Below are 17061 nucleotides of genomic sequence, written 5' to 3' on the forward strand. Positions count from 1 at the left end.
CTAAAAGGAGAAGGTAAAACTGGATTTTGTTACTTTGCTACTTCAGCAAAGGAAAGTTTTGTCATTAAGATTATTCAAATAAATGTCATTTGTGATAGTCTCCAAAAAGGCAGGCTGACAATTACAGACAAATTAAAACTTACATTTACCCAGTGAGCCACAGTCCTTATTGGGCACACCAGCATTGCCCCAAAGGCTGAGGAGATGCTAAAGGGGTTGGCACCATTACAGGGAAAATATGGAACAAAGAGCCAGTTTTTTGTGGTGTGGAAGGACAGTGAGCCTTCTAATTCCTTCACATCAGTGGAACTGCAGAAATGGAATAATATTGGAGTGCAATCCAAGCACATGCTGCTAAAAGTACTTTCACTGACATGTCATTGCTCATGAAAGCCAAAATGTCACATGAAAATTAGCACCAACAAGGTCGGTGAGCAGACAGCACCAAGTCAGCACAACTCTGCTTGACATTGTTTTCAAGGAAAAACCATTTCATTCTAGAGACAGTAAGAAGTTTTCTCAGAAATTGTCAGGGAACAGTTTCCCTCTGTCAGTTCTCATATTATTCTGCATACATTTCTGGGCAGTTTAATGAAAACTTGATAGGTTAGGTCAATCTCCAGGAGTGACACCACAGATGTGTCACTCCCACTCAGGCTATTATTAATACAAATGCCTTCCTTAGAGGGAATGCAGGTCCTTCTGTCTAGGAGGAATTCCGAGTAAGTTTTTACTCCTGTGAAGTGCAGCCTGTCCCATGCCAAGGCTCAGTTTCTGTCTGTATGAAAGGACTGCTCAAAGGCTACTGGATGAATTCTCCAGTAGGGAAAAGGAAAAAAAAAAAAAAAAAAGGAGAGGGCTGTGGATCAGAGACAGCAAAAGTGGTTCTTGTGCTAGAAATTTTAAATGTAGAACTGGACAACAGTTCCTGCTGGAAATTTGAAGATGAAACAAAGCATTTGACATCCAACCCCACCCCTGCCTTCCAGAGCCAGTGACCAACTGCCAGGCAACAATGCTCGTGGGCTCCAAAGGGCCACCCCAGACACTGCCCAGGTGCAGGTACAACACACAGCCAAGGCTGGCAAGAGACTTTTCAAAAGGGCACAGACTGAGCAAACCAAGTGCCAGCAGTGTAGGCTGGTCAATCCGTGGGTAAAAGGAGGCTGTGCAGATGATCAGGCACAACAGTAGGGAATGATGAACTGATTTCAGAGAATGGTTATAGCCTGACTTAAACAGCCAAAGGGAGTAAATGCCTCCTTGTTGGTGAGGAGCTGCTGGCTGGGACCAGCTCTGACTGCAACCTCTCAGAACTGAAATCCAGCAGCCTCAGCTATTCCAGTCATCAAAGTACCTCAAGAGTCTGCCTAAAAGTTTCTTTTTGTCTTAGAAGGTGTCCAGGAATGTTCCAGTCCTGTGAAACCACCTGGTTCACAGATTCTTTGGTTACTGAAGTTCACAGCACTTGGTTTTGGTTCGTTTTCTAATTCATTCCAATAAAAGTGATGAAAAGAACAGCAAACCCCACTGGTAAGTCCTGGAGGTGTGTGGGACACATTGCTGGGGCTCTGTGACAAGGCTGAGCCATCACCTGCTCTCTCCACCCCAGGCCATGGCAGTGAGTCTCAGCATTCCTGCCATTTCTCTTTGCTCTGGTTCCCACAATCTCATTCTCCTCATTTCAAACAGCACTCAAGAATTTTCTCCCAAAATATGAAGATATTTTCTTTCCTAATGCCAACCCCCCAAACTTGTTCTTACAATCACTTCATCTATTTTTTCACATTATAAAGTCTTTCTCCACATCGCTGAGTAATACAAATCACTGCTTTCTGACATTTTTGTCAACTGCTGAATACATTATTCATGAATACTTATTTATCACTGCTGAACCAGCTCTAGAAATAGTGAAACAATGTGCACTAAGTAGTTTTAGTGTGCCTTTTATTTTTATAAACCACAATAATTGGGGAGTGTATTACTTTTTCACTCCAATATGCTCTGTTCATTATAGGGACAGTGTACTCTTATTAGATTTTCATAAATGCATTCTCACAGGGAGGTTGGAAGACTGGCACATCTCCTGATGGCTCTTTGAAAGATAGAAAGAAAGTGTTCCAGAATATGATGCCCTATAGCTAAGGGCAGGCAAATGATCCCCCTGTGCCTAAATCCCATGGGCCTTTTTGGGCACACAGAGCAGGCAAACCATTATTTTACTCTAAGTGCTGTAGACACACAGTTTTGCAAAACCATGATAGTACATAATACCAGGATAAGCCAAGTTAACAGCAATTACTGTGAGATCTTAAACAGGCCCTTCATTACCTTACTACTAATTTAATACCAACTCACATCAGAGGCTATTAACGTGGTTTAAATAGTATATATCTGTCACATAAACAGTGCTTTATGCCCACCTTAGAATGCAAGGTTTAAGAAAAGACACTCTTATCTCTTTGGTATTATTTAAACATAGCACTATTTTTCTTGGGCAAAGTGACTTGAGCCCTTAACTTTTTATGGCACATAGAACATGGAAAATATTAGCATCATCAATTTAATCTCTATCACAATCTCAACTGCTAACACATGCATTATCTGCTCTACAGATTGTATAATACAGCACCTCTGGTACTGCCAAGGAGCTTTTTTTCCTTAGCACCATCCATCCTCAGTTTTCATATTCTTACAGTCCTTACCTTTCCCTCACAGCAAATTCTAAATAGGAGAGGGGCTACTTAAAAGAGGATAATAAGTAGAGATATTTCAAGTTTTCATAAAATAGGACGAGGCCATTATGGATCCCAAAATTCTAAACAGGTGCCGACCCAATGCATGTCTATTCACAGGAAAAAAGGTCTGTGAAAGTCACTTCATGACCAGGTCCAAATACAGACACTTATAGTAAATCAATATTAATTCACTATTACATAACCTTGTACAAGTCTCTGATCAAGTTGGTGTCACTTTGTCTACAAATATTGTACAAATGGTTCAAAGGTACTTCTCCATAACAGTTTCTTCAAGAGTTCCTTTCTACCTTTTCACTTTTAAATGTTTTGATTAAAATGCTTATGATGTTGAACCTTTATTTCCCTCACAGACACAGGTATGTTCAGCTGGTGTTTCAGTGGATGCAGTGAAGCCCCTGGAATATGTGGTTTATTGACTGCAATGCCAGTTGTTTGCTGGAACCAGAGTCTTTCTGCAACAAGAGTTGTTGCACTTAAATAATAGCCTGATGCCAGAGCTGTTTGCTGTACTGGATGTGCTAGGTGAATGCACAGATTAAGTAATCTGTGACAAAGTAATTATGCAGAAAATGTGGTATTTAAAGGAGATACTTCCAGTCAGAACAGTAGCACAGGTAAATATGCTGAGAAGCCTCTAAAACATCTCATCACACAACAGATGGATTAACAATTGCAATTAAACTCTCCAGTACTACTTATCTAAATATTATCTATGTGAAAAGTGTAGACTAATCTGTGGTAAGCAGGGAGAGGGAAGAGAGCTGGGAGGTGCTTTTCAAAAAAGAGCAAACATTTGAATGTCAAATCTTTTACTGAAAAAAACAGCTACCCAATTGCTTACAAGATTGTCAGAAACATATTTGTAAATTTTGAATATACCAGGGCTATCCAGTTTTATTCCTGTGATGGTAATTTATATAATGCAGGACATAAAAGCATATTCAAGTGCATCATGGAGCACTGAGGAGTCAAAAGTTCAGCACTAAGGTACCATCTGATCTTCAGTCTAGTTCAGCTCCCAGTCAGTCATCAAATCAATTGAGATAAACTGGGTCTAAATAACACCCATTAACTTCACTTGGTCTCTTTATGGGCAGTATTTTCTCAGTGGAAATATTTAGAGAAACTTCAAACTGGAGCTGTCATTTTTTATTGCTCAGAGCAAAGTGTCTCACTGCAGAAAGAGCCTTGGGTAACTGTCTGGCTGCAAATGTCACTTTGAGGAAGGTCTGAGGAAACATTTCTTTAAACATCTCTTTTATATCTTGTTTTGATCTACATGACATCCATTTTCCACATTTGTTAACCCAACTGCTTGATATTTATGTGTATTTTTTATCAACAGTTGATCAGCACTTTTTAAGTTGGACAACTTAACCCAGTTACAGTATCAGCAGCATGACAATTTAGACCTGTAGTTCATCACAAGCAAAAACAATTCTAGCAAGGAAACCTGCCTAATTTAACAATAAGGAAGCTTCTTTTCCTTCTAAACTTGTTAAATTGCTATATAGTCTTTGTGATGGGACCCTTTTTAAATGTAAGTATAATTATAGCCAAGTCACTTGAATTGCAAAACCTATCATAAACACATTTGTTTTTCCTGCTTCTGTTTAGGTGCACCTAAAACATCTCTCCAGTGCTAACAAACTGGCAGCAAATCCATTTTCTGCAGCCATTAGAAGTAGCTTCTACTTCTATACCTTTAAGCACAAGAGACATTTCATTCCCAGTTTGGGAACACGAGGGCAGTGAAAATAGAGTATTTTCACATTAATTCATGAAGTCACACTTGAGCATAACGGGGGAGAGAGAAGGGGAGGAGGAGGAGGATACACAAAAAATCAAAACAAAACCAAACCAACAAAACCACCAAACCCAGCAAAACCAAACAGGCCAAGTTCCTATAAGTCTGATCAACAGCACTGAAGAATAACCCCTTATTTTAGCATCTCCCATAATGTTCTGGGTGGTGATGTTCCCACGGTAGAGGTGGAACAGGCCATGATAATCCCATGCTAATGTGGAGATCCCCTTGGCAGGATTGTTCTGCTACTTGGAATGAGACACAAAAAGAGGGTACAAAATCCAGTATTTCTATACAATCGGCCTGTATTCGAAATTTCCAAGCCAAACTGACACCATTTGGGAAAATAACTCTCAAGGAATTCCCAAGCATTTCAAGGAATTCAGGTTACTAAACTTTCCACTGAGTTTGGTGAAGAGAACAGTGTTCCTGCTTTAGGCTTGTTGCTCTTACATTTCCATCTCATTACTTCCTTGCAAGTTATGCCAAATCTGCAGTTGCCTACTAGCAGCTAAAAGCTGCTATCAAAGGCCTGCTTTAATTAACAGAACTCTGTACTCAGAGCTCGGGGGGCCTCACTCACTTTGCTAAATAGACAAATTGTCAGAGGTACTTGTTCATGTGAGAAGATAATTATGGAAACTCATATATAAACATACCTTTCAGACAAATTTCCACTTTGTGGCCTTGTTGAAAGAGTGTTAGGTAGTGCTGCTGAGAGCAAAGAGGAGCAGAGACTGAGGTTGGGTGGAGAGCACCCTCTCCTACTTCCATGCAGCAGTTCTGCCAAATCCTTCAAGGGTTAGAAGAAGCAAATTTATTTTGCATCTTGACCAATAAATTCTAATGAAGCATAGTCCACTTTCACTATATCCTTAAAACAGGGGATTTTCGAAAGGCTTCAGCAATGTCAAGTTTCATTCACCATTTCCACAGAGGATGGGAACTCCATGTGGAGTTGGAATGCAGCAGATGTATAATTCACCATCTTGTTTCCAAAAGCACAAGAGAGAATTGTGAAAGTTTTCAAACCTGATGTCTGCATGCTGTTGAATTGCTCTTAATTAATTATAATCTCTCTCATAATTGGCTCCAGTCTTTCTGTTTCTTCCTTCCTCTGACATAGCTTTTACTATGTCATTCTAAAACCTTGCATTTCTATTAAACCTTTCTTAAGATGATACTTTTAATGCGAATTCAATGTTCCATGCAAGATTATACATGTATGAAATATAATTGGAATTTGAACATATTGTAATGACAGGTAGCACCAGATGGTGCAGTTACAGGTAATATGAATTCCTCATTTTCAGTTATGAATGATCTATTTACTTTAACAAAACAAAATGGAATTATTTGTTTTGCAGTCCAGATTCTCCTGGCTGCTCATTTCAGAGGAAAATGGAAGTGTTCTCTGATTTTTGGCCTCTACCTTTTTATTTGGCATAGTCTTGGTACAGATTTACACACCCCCTGCTTCCTCCCAAGCCAATAAACTAATGTTTGTTCTATACTTCTTGATTAAAATAAGAAAAAAGCTATGCCTGCATTCTGTTGATGAACATCTGTTCCAGATAGTTAAATGCAAATTCATGTTTATTGTTTAATTTGCTGGGTGGGCTCAACATCACTGAATTCTCTCCCCATGGGAATTCTGTACCTATTTATATTCAAATAGGCCTGCATTGTTCACCCCTCACCCAGTCAGCACATCCAAATATTGACAACTTTCTTCCACCACTGCCACACCTGTAGCTGCAAAGAATGAGAATAAGCAACATCCTTTGGAAAAAAGGCATTGATTATGTCTATAAATAAGATGCAGAAATGCAAATTAGTATCCATTTTGGAAACAAGGGGTTTTACAAACATAAAACTTGAAAGATTTGTGTTCAAAGTGCCTGACACTTTCCCCTATATATATATCTTTAAAGAATGCTTAAAATTAGAGCAATCACTTTAAACCATTCAAATTTTTTGGTCTTGTCCCCTTTTACAACAGTAATTATTTTTAGTAAAAGATTCTTTCAGAAGACTTTTCAAGATAAACTTCTTAATTTTACATAATTCCTGTGAGGTGAATGCAGATGTGGTGGGGAGTTTGTTTGAGTTTTTTGTTTATTTGTTTGTTTAGTGTTTTTAACTAATGAGAAAACTAAGATGGCAGGGTCACCAGCTCAGTGTGACACTCAGTGCCCAATGCACTGGGGAATTCTAACTCTTACTAATTGCAGTTAAGGTTGTATTGACAACTCAGCTGAGATAAGACATTCAGAATTACAGATCTCAATGCAATATTCCAAGGTCAGATGAGTCAAGACAGAAAAAAAAAAAAAAAAAGAGAATTCATGAGGTCCCTGCTCTGTGGCATCTCACAATTACCCACAGACTCCCAAAACCATCCAAGGAACTCCAAGTGCTGTGCCATTGCAAAATAAAACAGTCTGCAGAAAAGCAAAGTCCACCTGCTCTTCTTTTAGCTGGAATTTTCCAGTCCACTTTTGTGTATTCAGCAGGAGCTGAATTCCTGTTTTAAAGAGGCAAAGGGTAGCACTCCTCTGCCTCCCAGGGGGGTTTGCTCCAACAGTCAAGGTAGTGAAGAGCACAAAGTTTTCTCAGCCACAACCTGGACACAGGTACAGCAACGTGGACCCAATTTTCTGTTACCAAAAGCACACCAGTTAGATACAGGAGTGTCAAGTAAATGCACTAAACAGGTATTCAGGGCATTTATATTTCTTTCCTGATGCAGTCAAAAGACTCCCATATGACCTTGAGAAGTTCACAATGTCTCCGGAATTTACATCTGGGAACTCCACAAAACAATGATTTCTGTCTTTTCTACATATATTGTAAACTCTTCAAATTGGGCTCTGCCTTATTACATGTTTATTTCACTAGAAACCCCCAATGAAGTACCAAAGCCATCACTGTTCTCCGAGTTTCCACGATACACTAATTTGAGTATTCTAAATCATGCAAGTCAATGTCAGAAGACATTTTATCTTGTTAAAGAGAATGTCAGCAGCCTCTTCATCCCACTTATTCTGCAACTGGTGAACATTCATCCACCTCACTGTGGGTAGAAACACCTCTCACTTTCAGAAGATATGATATTTTTATGCACACACTTATATGCAGCTGTTATTAAGAATGCAGTCACATCATTTTTTATTCTAATAGTGGGAGTACATAATCAGTTCAAGTGCTACACTAGTAAGGAGAATTCAAGACAAATTATAAGTCATAGATAATTACTATTAATAGAAAATATGCCTCAAGGAGAATGGAGTTATTAGATAAACATCATTGCAGTGCTTAGTAGCTCAGGAGTGGATAAAAGAAAGGAGAATGAGTTGCTCTGGGATTCCTCCACCCTGTAGTAGTTGAAAGTTTGGGTTTTTTTAGAATCATTTCTGTTCCTAGGCTCATAAATGAAGATTTCATTTAAGAAGAAGCATGAGAAACTGCAGAGCAGTTCCACCTCGAAGCATTGGTGTTGTTCAGATGTCCCAGCCCCTCGGCCAAAGGCTCCCTCACACCTTTGTGCCTCAGCTGAGCACAGCTGAGCTGCTGAGCAGAACTCAGTGACAGCTGGAATTGGCTCTCAGGAGCAGGATTTTGTGTACCTGACCTGGCTGCTTTAGGGATGATCTGACTGACCCACTCTGCCTGCAAAGGCTCAGGGCTGGTTCCCTGCAGCAGCACTCGGGGAAGGATTGTGTTTAAAGTCCCAAAAAGCAAAGTTATACCAAGCCAGCTCTGACATGGTTGGCTACTGTAGGACTGGGAGCTTGCCTAAGGTAGGAGAGGAAGCCAGAATGGCAATGCCCCAGACAACTTGAAAAGAATAAATCAACAGCTTTCTAACACACAGTCTGAAATGCTCAATGCTAGCAAGGAACAGATTATTAACCTGACACATCAAAAGATTCAAAAATTATTGTCTATTATATTGTCCAAACTACTGAAAAAATTGTTTGTTTAAAACCGCTTGTACAGACAGAAAGAGGAAAGAGATCACTGCAATATTTGTTTTTTTCTGCATTGAACATATCTGGTTGAACATATCCTTCAGCAACGCAAAGAAACCCAAACTTTCCTCAGCTATTTTTAAAAATGATCTGCAGTTCTCTCAGACTAATCCCTTTCGATTTGAAATCAGCACATTTGCTGGAAACAAGAAAGGTTTTCTTCATCGTGGCCTCTGCACAACCAGTGGACAAAGGCCAGGCAGAAAGGACTGAAGGAGCCAGGTTGGACCTCCCTGGCAGACACAGAGGGGTTTGCAGGATGGGCAGCAAGAAGGTGTCTGTAGTAAGCAACACTCCTCCTGAACTGCTCTTTGCTTGGGCACTTGGAGTAAACAGTGTAGGTTAATATATAAAACTTCTGTTCTTAAAAAGAGTTCTTCTCAAGTTCTGTTCTTAACTTACAGCATTTCTGGCAATCAATGACCTCATGCTTTGTGATAATCCTTGACAAATTAGTGTTCACAGTACTTTACAGGTAAAGACTGCAGAAGAGAAATATTGTCTGGCATTTTCTAGTCCATATGCCCATAGGCAAGGTAAGCATATAGAATATTTTCCATGGAAAATTTCCTTGGCTGACAACTGTTCACCATTTCACAGAAGGCTGATGGGTTATCAATTAACAAACCCTAGTCAGTGTGATTTTTGTAAAAGCAGGAGACTAGGTAACTATAGGAAGCTGAGTATTTTATAGTGCATTTAGGAAAAGTAGCATTACAGATGTTCATGCTTGGAAAAAATGAAAACATTGCTGCTTACAACACTGCTGATCTGCAGCTTAGAGTGATGCAACAAATGGCTGAGAACAGCCACTCCACTTCCAAATATTGGCTCTTCTGAAAAAATATATGGGGGACAATGCACAGCCTTTTTGATTCACAAGTACATACAAATTGTCTTTTTTACCCCTGAAATGTCTCATAAATCTTTTGTCCACCTCAAGAGCTGGCCAGAGTGTGCAGCCGAGGGGGTTTGATGGCAGGAGCACATCCCTGTGGGACCTTGGCCTGCACGAGGCTGCTGGGAGCCAAGGAGGAGCACTCAGGCTGCAGAGAGCTGGCATTAACACTGCCTTCTCTGTGTTTTGTGAGGGGGAAAACACTCTCCATGGGAGTTACACCACAAATCACAATTCATGCAGCTGCCTGTTGGAGCCTCTGTCCCATCGTACGGGACTGCCCAGGCAGTTCCGTGGCCTTTGGAGCAGCACAAGCTCAGTGTGACTCCCCCTGGCACTGAGCAGCAGGGCCAAGTCTGGCACAGTTTGCTCCCCCTCTGTGTAAAGACATGTCTCGGAAGGGACATCTGTGGGCTCAAGTGGGAGGCAATGATGGCCCTCTCCTGCCAGCTGGCTGAGGGGCACATGGATGGAGCTGTGAAACATCTGCTTTCCCACCTGCCAGAGTCAAACGGTGGCAAACTGCTTCCAGAGCAGAGGGGGGAGTTACAAATGTGTATTTTCTAATTATGCATTGCACTCCCCTGCTTATTTTCCATTTGGGAAAACAGAGGAAACTGGCACAACTGGAAGTTTTGCTTACTAATGCACAGATGGATCAAACTGAAGTCAGCATTACAGACCAGAAACAATAGTCAAAACAATTCTCAACCTCTACTCAAAGTAATGACAAGAGTTATGATGCCTAGTAATTTGATGCAAACAAACTCAATAGTGCTGTAATAGAAAAGAAATGACATGAGAAAACATGTGAAGCCGAAGGCTAGATTCCATTATACATATAAATTTTTCCCTTATAAGTCACAGCAATCAGAAGTGACATGATTTGTCTTTGAGACACTTCCCAGAAGAGCTAGTTCATGAACTCAGGAACCAATGGTAGCTTTATTTATTCACTGGAGGTATGCCAGAGCAGCCCTGGGATGAACACCCCTGTTTGTTGCCATCACTGGCCACGAACACACCTGGATGGATGTTTCAAAGTGCTCTGCACAGTTCCACTCTCAAATCCTTGCCAGCTTGACTCGTGCCTGATGACATTGCTCAGTACCCAAACATGTACTCCAAGCAGAACCTGTAACAGCTGGTTTTGCTCTGCACAACATGGGTGTTCTCCATGAAAATACAGAACACTGAGAACCCCTTATTTCAGTTTTGGACTCTGAAATACTTCTCTATGCAAATATAAAGTAGAAAGGTGCGACAACAAAGACAGAGGCAACTTCCACAAGCCTTCTGTGTTGTAACACTGTCTGAACAGCAGCCTGAAACTCTTAGTTGCTCATTCCTAAAAAGCCTTCATATGAAATAAAATGCTGTATCACACAGTAATGTTACCTAAATTTATCCTTTTAAAATAAATATTAAAAAAAAAAAAAAACAAAACAGGTTCTCAAGGAAAGCAAAACCTTTGAGTTGGAAACTTGGGCAAATAAAGCACAAAAGGAAAGCACATAACTCTTTCTGCCAGTGTCCTGGTCACAGGAGCAGGTCAGAAACCTGAACAATGTGCAAGTGTGGAGAAAGTGGAAGGATCCACGTTAAGACAAGTGAGGTGGAAACCATTAGATAAGGACTTAGTATTTCAGAATGACCCCTCCTTTGAATAAGGAGGGATTTACAGGCAAATCCATCTTCAGAGCTGTGCTTGACAAAAGCTCTCAGGAGCAGATTTTCAGGCTCTCACGGTTGATATTTGGAGCTGTGTTGATATTTGACATGTGTTGCCAAGGGGGGAGAGCTGACAATGAAGTGTTGTCATTAAGACCATACAACTAAACTCTTCTTCCAGGAAACAAGCAGCAATATAACATATAAAAATAGTCACAGATATTCAGGATTGTTTTGTGGTTGCTTTATGTATATTTTGTTGACTTTCTTAAAGATGGGAATATCTCTTCCAAATCTGATGTTTGAAAAGTACCCTCACAAGGCTGGCTAAAATTAGAATGAATAGAACTAGAATAAACACAATTTCGTATTAGTTTTCATCTGTCACTATTTTCAGCTCTCCATTTAACTGTGAATGATCATAAACAAAATTTGTTTCTCCCACTGATGATAGTCCTTTTCCTCTTTCATGTGGCATCACTCAGATCCAAACACACTCATGAGGCTTTCAGGGCAGAGCTCCCATTTCTCACTTTCTCTGAGCACTGCTCAGAAAGCAGATTTGCTGTTCGTGGAAGCACAGAAGAAGAAGAAGCTTTAGAAGTGAACCCAGGCTGGGTCCAAGGGCTGATGCTCAGGATATGCTGCTGCCTTGTAAAGCAAGGACATTGGAGTGGGATGAGGGGGGCAGCAGTTTGAGCTCCCTACAACATTCCAGCAGTCCCTCATGTTTAGTGTCCCAAAGGTGGACAGCACTCCTGAGTGGATGCAGAATCACGGAGCTGATGAGCAACACAGGTCTGTGCTACACCTGAATAATTCAGCTGTGAACCAGCACTTCCAACAGGCTGACAAGGAATGGCCAGGGAAGAGTCTACAGGAGTTCATTTGTACACGACAATAACAAAACACTCTTGTTCAAACACAAAATAAACCCAAAACCCGGAATGCTCAGGCAGACACGTTATTACTCCATAATTGGTTCTGGTCAAGAAAAAATGAAAGTTAGAAATATGCCATCTTGTTTCAGCAGTGTCTTAAGACAGCAAGAGTAGATGCATTAATAACAAGAGGCTAATCAAGCTATAACTGAATGTTTTAAGCTGGGAAGCTTTTTCTACTCCTATTTATATACTGGAAATATATTTAAAAATTTAGAATAGAGTGGTTAGAAACCAAGAAGCCTACAGGAACAGAAAAAAATTAAGAGAAAATCAGAAACACAGAAAAAAAATTAGAAGAGTGCAGTTCTAAAAAAAGGACAAAAATAAAAACCTGCGAATATTAACAGGAAGGCAGGAAGAAAAAAATGAATACCAAACATCATTCCAAACCCTTGAGAAGGTGATTTCAAAGGAAACACGGAGATAAATGGATGACAACATGCATATTAATGAGCCCAAAGCAATTCTCAATTACAGTTCATTATCATTAACCATTTGAAAAGTAAAAAGCAGATAAACAACTCGGTCTGCTCTAGCAGGAGTTGAAAATTGCCTAGCAAGAGATGCTTCTCTGTCAGGAATTCTAAGTAAAGGCAAAGAGCCACTGAATGTAACTTAGGGTTCAATTCAGACAATAAAAACAGCCTTGGGGGAAGGGGACTCGAGTTGCATTATCCACAAGACAACACAGTATTCCCGATATCCCGAGCCCTGTGTCACAGCCCCCCTCCCCTGCATTCAGAATCCAGGCTGAGCACCAGGCTGCAGAGCCTCAGGGGAGTTGCTCTGTCCCCCCGCCCCGCTCATGCTGCAGCAATGCCCTGTCAGCAGGTTCCAGGGGCTGCTGATTGTTTTCCTGGTGCTCTCTGCTGTGCCCTCCTGCCCTGGAGACTGCTGGCTAAATACTGCCCATGTCCCTGCATGTGTGCTGGGGATCTGTTCACTGCACACCCAGTACAGCTCCAGTGGCAAGAACTTCTTGCCTTGTAAGTATAAAATGAGTCACCAGATCCTGAATTAAGTTTTGGAAGGAACAAGGGTATCAGAACAGGACAGGGTTTAGAAACTAAAAGAGCACTGGTAAAGGAACTTTGGGAGGCAGAGGCTCAGCATACAGCTGCCAGGAGCACAGTGTGCTCTGTTTGTCCCACTGAAGAAGTTTTAGAAACTCCTCCTCCTCTCAGAGCCTGTGGGTGGCTGTGGTAAACCTAAGGCATCACTCAGTCTCCCTGGGATGAGTGTCCAGAATTTTCATTCAATAGTGGAACACTATGGGATACTTTCCCATAAGAATAATTACTTTCCAAAGCAATTGAAATGTAGGCAGTCACCACAGAGTTTGGGAAAACAGAGCAGAAATAATTAATCTGGATGAAGAACTCCAAACTAAGGCTTGTTCATTTGTGCAGACATCCTTCAAACACTTAAACCAGAGTTAACCTGTCATAAGCTCTTCGATGAGAGGTGCTCTAATCACATTTCTTTTAGCAATTAATGGTATCCCTCTTCTGAATTCAAATGTGTTTCAGCAGACAGAGCTGGGGCAGAAATCAAAGAACAGAGAAGCACATGGTATGAGACCCAGTCAAACAACATACTTATCTTTCAAAGTACCTCCCTACACACCAAGTCCACAATGTTCACAGAAGAGCTCGGAAGAATGTTCAAAAATTACTTTCTGGAGCAGAAATTTCTACATAGAACTATCACCATTTTGTATTTGTTCATTAAGCAATTTTCCCTTCCCTTAGAGGACACCTACACAGATTCACACAACTCACTGGCATCTCACACATTTAGGCAGTTTTACTCTTCATAACAGGTGTGATTTGTTTGACTTCTGGCAAACAGGTGATACAGAGAAGTCACAAAACTCTGTACCAAAGCCTCTGAAGGACCCTCACCAACAGCTGCTATTCTATTCCTGAAGTTACTGTCATACACAGCATTAGGAAAATAAAAAAGGTGAAAAAAACCCACTCATAATTGTTCTGGTATTCAATTGTTTTCCCTGCAGCTTTGATTAGCAAACTTCATTATTAAAGAAATTTTCTGCTTTATTGTTCAACATTACAACAATACTGCATTGTTTCATTTCAGAAGACATTTCAATGTAACATCTACTATTGAAAATGTCTTACAGACTATCAACCCAATAAAAGTCGCACCATTAATGTCAATGAAATAAGCCTTCAAATTCGTATTAAGAAACATATTTTGGTGATGTGGCACTAAATGTGATTAGGGGGGTGTATTACCCATCCATCATTTCACTGCAGTGCTATTGCAAGAAAACTCTGGCTTTAACTAAATGCTTTGATGGCATCAGCATCCATGAAAATGGGGCATAATGAATGTGTGAATGGGAGACCTCTACAATCTGGAAGTTAATTTGCATGACATTATGACCTTGTTTGCATTGCAGAATATTAAAATATTTCTTTTAGCAAACACTGGTATTTTGAACATCCAGGAAATGCCATGCTGAGATCTTACTAGGTTATTAGTTATATTTCATCTTCCCCAAATTTTTCCAGATGGGTGTAATAAAAGAAATTCTTATTATGGGAGAAAGGGCAGGATTTTTATCTTTAAATATCCAGAACAATGTTAACATGTATTAAGATACTGCCAGTCCTCCCTGTTAATATTGCACTGTATTTTAGAGTAATACACACACTATCATTTTGTCTAAGAATGTATATTTTTCCAGATAAAATTATTACCTTTAGAGAAAGCTGAATATTGTTATTATTATGTTCATTAAAGAATGAACACAAGGAGATAACTCAGGAATACACTTCATCCATCAGCACAAAATCTTCAGGACTTACAGCTTTAAGCAAGCAATAATGGCTTAATACCCTCAAAGCCAACTAAAAGTTAAAAATAAAACAGGAGCAAAGCTCCAGCCCTTAGTTAGGACTTGCTTTGGCTTGGGGTCAGAGCAGAGCCCGCTCTGTCCTGCTCCCCCCCTTCCCAGCTCCAGAGTGAAGGTGCTGCCCTGAGAGCAGGGCCAGGGAGCCCATGGCCAGGAAGGGCTGAGCTGCTCCTCAGGATGGCAGAGCTGCCAACACTCCCAAGGGCTCAGGCCAGCACGTGCCCCATCTGGCATCAGGTGCTGATCAACTTGACTGGTCTGCCAGCAAAGCAGAGACAGAGACAGCAGATGTACACTTACATTTAGTGCTCAGGGTAAATGGTGCTTTCATGCACTAAAGTCTTTGTTACTAATGGAAACTAAGCTCCAGGAGCATTTTCAGAAAGTACCATAAATCCTGCAGCCCTATACATCGTGTCATCCCACATGCATATGTAACTTGCATTTGGGAATTCATCAGGAGGTTCAGGATGCAGCACATTTGCCCTAAATGCCCAGCTTCCAGCCCAGCTCTTTGGAAAACATTCATTCACTACACACTGAGAAAAAAAATTATACTTTCGCACTTAGGTTAAGCATTCAAAACTCTACTTCAAAAAGGGACATAAATATCCTTAAGGCAGGAAAAAGATCATCTAACAGCAGTCCACAGCTAGACTCCTATTTTCATACAGAGCTCCTGCAAAACGAACCCAGGAGCAGGTCTTGTTTGCTGGAAAATGGTACTTAAATAAGAATCTGATCTTTTCAAGAACTTAGAGGTGCAGAATCTTCCAATTGATGCTCATAATATTCTTCTTTTTCTACTTATTCTTTTTCTTGTATTCTCTCCAATGTGTTACTGTGCTGCTTTTAATGAAAATATTACAAACCACTGTATGATCCTGTTGTTACCAGAAGTACAAGTGTGAGATCAGAGACAAGTGGAGTGAAAAACCAGGGGTGTCACTCCCAGTCCTTGGGTTGGACGGGAGTGCAGCCCCAGGAGCACACCCAGCCCAGGCACAGGGACAGGTTTAGCTCTACCCCTTTCAAAGAGGATTCACACATGGCTAAAGATGTGCAAGGCACCAAGGGAGTCTTGAATCTCTGATGTCAGACTTAGTTCTGTATCCAACTTATAGCCCAGGATTCTCCAGATGCACGGTCATTTCGTCTGTAAAACAAATATTGGCTGTCTTCAGGAAAGGGCATGAGCCTTTCATTCAGAAATGCAGAAGACAGAAACCTAAAGCTCTTCTCAGAAAGCAGCACTTCTGACAGTGGGGGGACAGGGGTCCTACCCACAGCAAGGCTGCTGACAGACACACAGGACAACGCAGAGATGCACCAGTCTCTGTTTCCCTTGTAGGGATTTTCCCTTTTCTTCTCTGCTATATTGTTCCTTCTCTGTGCTTCTTGCATTTGCTGCTTTCTGGACCGTTTGGACATTGTCCAACTGCCAAGTGTCAGACCTATTTCACAGGGAGATCTCCCCTCCTCTGTGGCAGTACAGAGCCCAGGCTATTTTCTCTGATCTTCACCTCAGAGAGACCACTGGGAGCTAATTGCTGCAAAATGTAAAAAACCTCCAATATTCTTCAGTGACTTCATTTTCCTAAGACATCACTAATGCCACAAAACCATGAGTTCCATGTAGACACGGAGCTTTCATTCAAAGGAAAAATTCCTTTCTATTCTTTATAGGCACAGAGAGAAGTTCTGAAATTTTTGAAGCAGCGTTTGCACTGGCTGACAGCACATGCCAGGAGCTCTGGGTTTATGTAACAAGTGTGATAAATCCAAACCACAGCACTTCCCAGCATCCAGGCACTACCTTTGAGGACTGCTGGGAGCAAAGCAGGAGGGAGCTGATGCTGAAGACTCCTGGCTGTGTCTGAACAGAACAGGAGGTGTGATTCACAGCATATTTAAAGGGGCTGGTCTTCCCCCATCATCTCAGGAGCTCTTCAGCCCTCATCTCCACTGTGTACCCTGCTTCCTGCAGCACAAGGGACTGGAGGGTTGCACAGGAGGGGCCCGTGTCCATTCTGGCCCTGAGCTGGGGACATCAGCTAATGTTGTCCT

This window comes from Manacus candei, unplaced genomic scaffold (genome assembly GCF_025592945.1).
Source record: "Manacus candei isolate 608988 ecotype Guabito, Panama unplaced genomic scaffold, ASM2559294v1 h1tg000037l, whole genome shotgun sequence".
Lineage (NCBI taxonomy): Eukaryota > Metazoa > Chordata > Aves > Passeriformes > Pipridae > Manacus > Manacus candei.